Below are 9325 nucleotides of genomic sequence, written 5' to 3'. Positions count from 1 at the left end.
TTGTAGTGTGCATTTAAAAAGAAAAAACGGTGGGGAAGAGGGTCTGCCAAGACCCTACATGTGAATGTCATGAAAATGTTATAAGTGAGAGTGTCTAAGTTGTACAATAAAATTGGGGCACAGGCTGCCATGGGACAGCAGAGATGGAAAACCCTCCAATGGCCCACCTGCACCCCAAGGCCCTCCAGGAGTGGTAATGTGATAGAGCTGGCGGAGGGAGGTGTCCGGGGATGGGGATGGGGAGGGAAGGACTGGGGGGCAAACCGCTCTCCCAGGGAGCCAGCTCCCCGGCTGACCCCAATAGGCACCCCCGTCTGCCGAGTCCCAACAAAGGAGGGAGGCATAGGCACATCTGCTGGGCAAAAGACTAGGGACAGGTAACAGGCCCCGAGAACCAACTGAAAACCTAGACTAAAATACGCCACACAAAGGAGCGCACATGACCAGCTCGCCCAGCCACCCCCGGACCCAAGGGGCAGACCCAACAGAGCGCCCAGCCCCCGAAGCCCGGCACCAGACAGCAGCCACAACCAGGCAAGCAGGGCAACAAAACACATCCCACTCCAACACCAAGCCGAAGGGTGCCACAGAAAGGACCCAGCACACGCAGCAAAGAGGCCACAACCCCATCCAGAGACACAGACCCACCTACATCCAGGTCAGCCAAGCAAAAATGATAGAGCCATGCAAGACCGCAAATCTCCCGAGCCAGCGCCACAGCAACACCACACATCCTTCTGTGCATTCGTAGGGGCACAGCGAAGACCACTAACCCCAAGCACACACAACCCACCAGGAACCATCCAGCAAACGAGCAAACCCCACCCTAGTACGAGGCCGAGAAGCCTGATGCAAGTGCAGAGCCCAGCGACGCCTGCCTTGCCACACCCACGCACAGCGGTCAGAGCCGCCGCGCACATGACCACCGCCCCAACACCACAGCACGCCATACAGCGGAGGATGGAATGCAGCAAAGAGCACCAAAAGCAGAAGCTGCACACAAAGCTCACACTGCGCAAATGCGCCCCCACCAGCCCCCCGTGAAAGTGCACCCCCGCGAGAAGAACAGCCGCAGCATCCAGGTCCTAGAACATGCCCAACACCCATACCCCTGCCAGAAGCAGCCCCGCAAGAAGACCCACCCCGAGGCCCACAAAAGGCAAGAGAGCCCACAGAGCCAAAACCAAAACCCATCCGGAAGCCGAGACCAGTCCACCCTGAGACCAATCCCGGCCAGCCCGCACACTTGAACCATGCAGACCCCTCCGAAGCCCCTCTCCCAGGCAGAAAAGGGGCCGGCGTCAGTAACCGGAACCAAGACAAGGAACCAGAAACCGAGCCCAAACTACCCAAGACCAAACGACGGCCACACCCATCCAAGGCCAACCACCCATCCCCACCCCAGAAGGAAACCTACACCCACCCCAACATTCGAACAACTCCCAGAGCACATAAGACATTGGACACCCAGGTTGACCCCGCCCCACCAGCAGAATGTGCTCCTTGAAGGAAGGAGCACCTGCAATGAGATGGGACCTACCCACCAGTTTTGGAGGCCCCTATGCCCACAGATGTACCAAAGGTCCCCAAGCCAGGGCCGGACGCCCGGGAATGCACCAGCTCAAAACCCCAGGGACATACCCGCCAGGACCCAAGACCCCCAAGGCCAGGAGCCCAGCCCGAGGCACGATAACCCCCAGGAACCCCAAGCCCACCCCAGACCCACCCAGGAGCAGCACGGCCAACAGCCAGTGACCTATGTCCGTCGGCGCAGGCTCACTGAAAACATCGCCTGCAGCTACCAGATGTCTCCCCCGAGAGCCACCAAAGCCCCAACCCGGCTGGGACCACAGCCCCCAGCGCCAGACCCCCCCAGCGATCCCAGCCCAGGGACACCCCAAATGCCCCAACCCAGACACCCCCCGAATCCGCCGCAACGCCCCACAGGATGAAGCCAAGGGCGCCCCACCCCCACTAGGGGATGGAGCTGATTAAAGGAGCCCAGAGAGATTGATCTGACGTGGAGGCAGAGGCTGTCTGCACGTCAGATCAGCTGAACATTTTTCAGGTTAATCAGATTTTGTTCATTTGGGGAATTAGTTTATTTGATATAATGTGCCATATTATATCTGGAAAAAAAAAATTTGGAAAGGTTTACATAAATCTTATATATTACCTTACAAAACCCTGTCAATATAATGAGGTGTGGAGCTACTGTATGTAACCCAAACTTCATACGGTAACCTACCCACACCTAAATATCATGCAGAAAGATCTTATCTTATCACATGTCCTGACCCTGACCATCCAAACCCTAATGTCCTCCATCAAATAACTCTTCTCATGACTCGCATTTAGCAGAATTAACCATTACAATTCAACCTGCTCTCCGCTCTACCCTCAACATACATCATTGTGTCGAGTATTCAATTTCGAATCATATCATGATTGATTCCATTTGGAAACCCGAATGAGTTTTCCATCCCAGGGCATGAGGACTGATTGATCGCCTTTGCTGCCAAATCAATGCGATATCATCTGGCAATAAAACAATTTGGGAATATATACTGTGGCATTTAGATGCTTTCATATCTGCTCATATTGAAGGGAAGAAAGATGGCAACCATTATTAACCTTTATAGCCATTAAAAAATATCTGAAACTACAAAATGGTGTTCTGAGAGGCAGACTTTTTATTACAGCAAGAAGTTCTAGACTGGTTAGGTTAGTGTGCTGCTCACCTAATGAACCTGATGACTTTGCAACATATGGTATGTCACTAGTGTGATGAGTTGTATTAAAGCCTCTGCACAGATAAAAACTAGAACACCTCACTCTGCCTTTTTTGCCCAACATTTTCCTGGAAATGCAAGCAAATTCATTTAATTGTTTATTAAATGAAACCTTGAAAGTATGCACATCATGCTTCCCCCTAAGCTAATATAATATAAATGTTAATTAGTTTTGTGCAGCGAGCTGGAGAAACGAATGTTTACAATACAGCCAAAGCTCTTCGACTATGAATGCTGACATTGTGAAGGGCGTAGGGTGTTTTCCTACATACACTTGTTTTTGTTTGAACCGAAAAAAACATATATTTACAGACGATGATCTACATCATAAAGCTTTATTAAACATCTTGGTTAGCATTGCTCTAAATGATGTTTGCTTTCCATCACAGTATTCCATGCAGCAGCTGTTGGTGTATGTTAGTTTGAAAATGCAAATGCAGTCTCACAGCTTGAGAGTGAATCAGTCACATAATGTCTTTCCCAAATGGAAGTCAGATTTAGTGAAGTGAGTCAATAAGCAGCTATTTAAATGTACAAGTTGCCAAATTCATTTTCTTATTCATGTCCAAACTGATATTATCAGGGATGGGCAAAAACAACATTTCTGTAATGTTCTACCCCAAAAAACAAGCATAACATATTTTTATGCATGTGTCAATAGCAGAGCATGCCATTTTTCATGTTTCTGGACTGTTTTTATGAATGGTTTTCCATATGCCACTGCAATCCTTATCCATGACTACTCAGTCCCTTAACCATGCTCACCTGCGCCTAATTATCTCTACTTGTACTCCAGGATAAAAACCCATTCCAGACTTGTTATTGAGAATACAACGCTGTTTCTGCCACCTTAACCCCTGCTCTTTGCCTGCCCACACCTGGTTATTCTTACTTTGATTTAAAGGTTTGTTTTTTGTTTTTTTACCTTTGCCTCTTTGTCTGCCTGTCAAACAGTGGAACCCATGTAAACCAAACCTGGACCGTTTCTTCGACCTTGCTTTCCCTGTTGCTGTATGGTGAGAGAAGTTTTAACCATCTCTATTTCTCCCGGTCCAGTGTTACCCACCTGAGTACCTTTACTCATATGCAACGTTTTACTGGTTGCTCTACAAGATGGCACTGATCCTCAGTAGGCATAGGTAGTGCTGACACTACCTATGCCCACCTGTATATACAAACAAGGATACATGTTTTTAGCCCTGAAATTTTTATCAAAGGATTATTAAAAAAATCCCCAGACATTTAAAACAATTACCTCAATGTGAGTTTTAAGCTTTAAACCACAAACTTTCCAAGCGTCTTATAGCGGGTAGCTATGCAGTAGCACAACGATAGATGAGCATAATCAAGAACAGAGAGCAGAGACCCAGTTTTAAGTTGTTTCCCCTTCTTCTAAGCAATAAAGAGACTAAACAATGCCACTTTAACTTCCTGTAGCAGCTACCTTGCATGTAAAGAAGACCAAAAAGAATCAGAATCATTTTCCTTTTCATTAAAAAAAAAATTACTGAAATCCCTAACACAGTCCTTTTATAAACTTTGGCTTATAGGTGTTTAAACTAGTTCTCTGAAATAGTGCAACAACTAGCTTCGCTGCTAGGCTAATGCTAATGTTTATTACCTCCGCCAAGGCGGTTATGTTTTTTTCTGCATTTGTCTGTCTGTCTGCAAAATATCTTACATCGTAAACGGTTTTGGATGACATTTTCAGACAAGGTGCGCATTAGGACAAGGAACAGATGATTAGATTTTGGTGGTGATGCAAAGCACCATCAGGATTTTTATGAAGGATTCTTGATTATTGCCAGACCATGGATCGACAACTTGAAATTCCCACATGGTTCGTCACCCCGTGACATACAGTGGCCAGAAATCATCCAGAGTAGTGCTCATCAGAATAGAAAAAACCTGACATTCATCCTTGGTGGAGCCTCTATGAGTACTTTTCAAGTTAAAAGGTTTGTTGCTGCTGCCTTTTTAAAGTTTGTAGAAAACTTAATTGTCCTTAAGCCAAAACAAGTGGTTGATTTGTAGCCCCCCACTTTCCATGCTAATGCATAAGAAGGGTGTCAACTACAAAATGTAGATGTAGTTTTGTTTTTAGGTGTGAAAGTAAAAACATTTAAGCTGGAAGATTTCATGTTTAAAACAGTATGTTCTGTTTTATTGTAGAGTCATTCATGGCTGTGTCTTATTTCTTTTACCTCAGAATTTCCAGTCTTAGCTATTCAGATGAATACACTGCAGAAGTGTGAGAAGTGAAACGTTTTTCATGTATAGGTTAAAAGGTAACAGCTGTACCCGGTCATGCCAGGCACTGGTGCTGTGGATTTTATTGAGGCGACTAATTACTTCTGGCACTGAATTTGGCTCTCATTAACCTTTATCCATTACCTTATAATTTGGATTAATGGAGAGCTTTAAACGAGCCATCTGTTGTTGCCAATTCAGTGTAAGTGACATATTGAAATCAATCAAGGGGATCAAGAAAGGGGGCCTCTAATCAGAACGCAAAGAGGATAGTCTGGCCATTAATATCTTCTAGCTGAAAACACTCCTTTATGAGAAGGAAGTTTTAGTTTATCTCGCTTTTGACCTTTTCTGGCAGCAAATATTAATTTTTAGTTTAGGATCACTTGCAGAGCACTCATACAGCATACAAAAATTATTTAAAAGTAGTAATTCCAGTAAAACTCCTTTTGAAACAGTTTTTTCTTGGAGTGATTATGGCAACATGCAAAACAAACAGCATACAGCAGAACCTGTGTTATCTTCAAAAAACAACATTCATATTCAAACATTAAAAGCACATTAAGATGCAAATGGTTTGGTTCTTGAAACTGATGGATTTCATCAATGCTTTTTTTTATTTTAAAGTCACAACTTTATTGTATTTTATTGCAATTAACCAGAATCCATAAATCTCAACCCAGTTTTGTTTTATTCTATTTACAGTTTGACAGCTCTTTGTAATATAATTTTAGGGCTTTATGTCTTTTAAGATATTTAGTTTATTTGAAAACTAATTATTAAAACAATTGCACAAAAACAAATCAATAAAACTGGATAGATTAAATACAGGACACAATATTTTTATTCACCAATAAGAACACAAAGTTATCTACAATGACAATGACTCCAGCAGCCTCACGACAGAATGTTTTCCTTATTTTTGTGTACATGAAAACTGAAAATACAAAGTTACAGTAAACATGCCATTTGATAAAAATATCTTTACAAAAAAATGTACATTTCTATACAACAGTTGCCACTTACGCCTCTACAAGTCCCACAGTACTGGTGCAAACCAGTTTTCAACAAACTGTCAGGACAGCGTCACTTTGCTAAAAGTCATCATCAGTTGAAATAAACATGAAAAGGATTAATCACAGCGAATGTGAACAAGTTGAGCCAGAAATGCTCCAAAGTGACCCAGATAAGCTATGACAGATGAAAGCAACAAGTGTCTTTTTTTTTTTTTTGTATGTGTAATTATTTTTATTTGCAAAAGATGTGACACATCACCATACTGGTTAATAATAACACAAAAAGACAAAAAAAAAAAAAAAAACATGAACCAGATCTTTATTTTCTTTGAACATGTTTTGGATACAAAAATAGTGCTAAATATTACACTTTATCATTTTTAACCAGACACTGACTTTAAATGAGCTGAAGGCAGTCTTTTATGTTTTAGGCATTTTTTGGCAGCACTGCCATTACTGATGGGTGTATATGAAAGTGAGTCAAGTCAACTTGTCTTTACATTTTTGTTTTAAGGTTTAAATTAGTAACAATTCCCAATTTCTGGTTTTCAATAAATTACAAGTTTATTTCAAAAAGGGAAATTTGTATTTCACATAGGTTGACCATAGCATAGGGTAACATATTTTAAGTCTGTATTCCTGTTAATTTTGGATGATTATTTTGATGATCATCCTCTATAAGAAAGATAAGCACAAAATGTAGTTTCTAAAGTCACTGGAAAATTTAGTGGAAAGAAAAAATATGGCAGAAAAGTGAGCACGAGTGACTGGAATAAAAGCATCCTTGAGAGGATTTTGAAGCAAACCCATTCTGCAGTTTGGGAGAGATTCACAAAGACTGGACTGCGGTTGGAGACTGTCCTTCACGAGCAACCACACATGCTGTAGATCTACCCAGGACATGAACCTGTTGCACTCCTTTTGTTGAGCACTTGGACATACTGTTCAACAGGGTGACATTACTGCATCTTATTCTAATAAACATTTCAATTTACTGAGAAACAGAAGTTTGAGTTTTCATTAGCTGTACATTTTGTCACATTACAACCGCACACTTTAAAATGACTCATGATATTCGTAATGTTTTTAAAGTTTTCCTGTCACTCACAGGTTTCCTTCCAGAAGTTTGCTGCATTTAGCTATCTCTGTCTTCCGATTAATTCTTCCCTGTCCCTGTTGAAGAAAGCATCCCCCTAGCATGATGCTGCCACCACCAAGAAGGATTCTGCCATATAGCGTGTAACATGTAGGGCAAAATCTTCAATTTAGCCTTCATCTGACCACAGAGGGGACTTCTGGCTTCCTTTTAACCATTCTTTATTCTTGACAATAGTTGTTCACCAGACACATTCTCCCACCTGAGCTTCAGATCTCAACAGCTCCTCCTAAGCTACCGTTAGCCGCTTGGCTGCTTCTCTGATTAATGCTCTCCTTGCCCGGCCTTTTAGTTAAGGTGGTGATTGCAAGGCCATGTCTTGGTAGGTTGGCAGTTGTGTTTTACTCATTTTTCAGATGATGAGTTGAAAAGTGCTCCATGAGATGTTCAAAGCTTTGAATATTGTTTCATATTTGAATTATATGATTTAAATATACGTTTGGTTACTAATTTGGTATGTTCTCAAGGCAATTGGTTGTACTTAATTTTAATTAGGGGTTATTAGAATATATTGAGCTGAATACATATAAACATTTTGAAAACCATGTATAATTTCCTTCCACTATTTTTCAGTGCTTTTTGGTAATCTTAAATAAAATCCCAATAAAATACATGGAAACTTGTGGTCATAATGTGACAAAAAGTGAAACCCTCGTTTTGAAAACTCCTGCTTTGCTCTTTCGCCTGAATGAGATGCTGTGAATCAGTGCAGAATGAAGGAGATGGTGAAGGAGAACAGCAGCAGTCCATGTTGGGAAGCACGAAGCTGAGCAGGGAGGAGACATCAGGGCTCTGCTTCTCCCTCAGGAGGTCCGTGCCAAGGTTGGCTCGCTCCACCACAGGAAGCCCTCGCTGCTTCTGAAACTTGGCAGGAGTCAGGATACACGATGGAACAGCCCCACAGGGACATTTGTGTGATAAATGGATAAAGCTGGATTACGTTATGCTCACAGCTATTGGCTTATGCATGAGTCCAAATCCAAGACCAGACGGCAGTGGTGTTTCATTTATTTTCTGAACACCACTGCGGCCAGAGATTGTTCTTACCTTAACTTATTCATTTGATGTTTGAGAAATAAAAACATTAAAAGAAAGAATTTTAAGATTACAGCGCAAGCACATTTCATAAAAGCATCAACAATTATTTATAAATCTTCCTGTTTCCTTTGTGCCGTGTGATATAAGCTGTTTTTTAAGTAACTCCAGGAGAAAAATGTTAAAACAGGTCTTGGATAAATTTTCTTTAAATAACACGTCACATTTGGTTTGTGCCTCAAAGTTGAGCATCAAAACACAACTTGCAGTCCTGAACCTTCATCCCTCACAAATTCCCTTTTTTTTGCCTCTCGAAGGTGATGATGAAATCTAAAACCTACAACCAGGAGACCTTTCTTCCTCGCCCTGCAGAAATAAAGAAGAAAGACGATGACTATTTCTCTACATACATGGTGACTGTTTACACTGTGTATATCTAAGGAGGATTAGGCAGAAATGTTCAAGCTACCCAGTTATAAATAGACTTAAAGGCCTGTGAGTTAAAACATCCATGCATTCTGCACAAACTCGAGAGATTTTCTAGTTTTTAATATATGTCATGCAAAGAGGTTTTCTGAAGTGGACCCTGACAAAGAAAGGACTATAGAAAGGAGTTGGAAAGCCCAAGTGTTATGTGATTTGTTGAGAGCTGCATAAAAGTGGGTCAACCAGCTGCCAGAAGCAGCACTGGGGTGAATATAATTAAACTGAAGACAGAAAGAACCTTTTCCACTTTTTGTTTTTAAACATTTGCTCTGAATTAAGAATTTTAGAGTAAGTTTAACGGGAATGGAAGGGTTAAAATAAATTAATCTTTTATTGCGGCAGGTTAATCTCACTCTGAAAAAAATCCACCCTTTAATTTGAGTCTGTGTTATTCAGTGGAGGAAATCTCCATGTTAATAAATAATTGCTCTGATCAAATTCACCCAAACAATTCCATTAAAATCACTGTAGCTAAAGCATTTTCTCTACATTCATACTTAGCATTTTAAGTTGATCAGTGTGTCTAGCATCGTTTTATTAGGATTCCATGACTTGCTGTTTTTCCCTTGGCTTCAAACATGGCATGACAC

At 41.8% G+C, this 9325-nt stretch overlaps 1 protein-coding gene across 7 annotated transcripts in view; it reads right to left on the bottom strand.

Moving 5' to 3' along the window:
• Window positions 1-5868: 5868 nt before the first annotated feature.
• Window positions 5869-9325, bottom strand: part of LOC124857998 (RNA-binding Raly-like protein) — a 157698-nt gene continuing 154241 nt past the window's right edge. For all 7 annotated transcript variants that reach the window (XM_047349665.1, XM_047349667.1, XM_047349666.1 and 4 more), the window contains one exon: window positions 5869-8615. The gene's annotated coding sequence lies outside the window, so the exon portion shown is untranslated. The remainder of the gene's footprint in view (window positions 8616-9325) is intronic.

The sequence above is a fragment of the Girardinichthys multiradiatus genome, chromosome 21, assembly GCF_021462225.1.
Source record: "Girardinichthys multiradiatus isolate DD_20200921_A chromosome 21, DD_fGirMul_XY1, whole genome shotgun sequence".
Lineage (NCBI taxonomy): Eukaryota > Metazoa > Chordata > Actinopteri > Cyprinodontiformes > Goodeidae > Girardinichthys > Girardinichthys multiradiatus.
The sequence above is the reverse complement of the archived record's forward strand: the minus strand, read 5'-3'. Positions and strand labels throughout refer to the sequence as shown.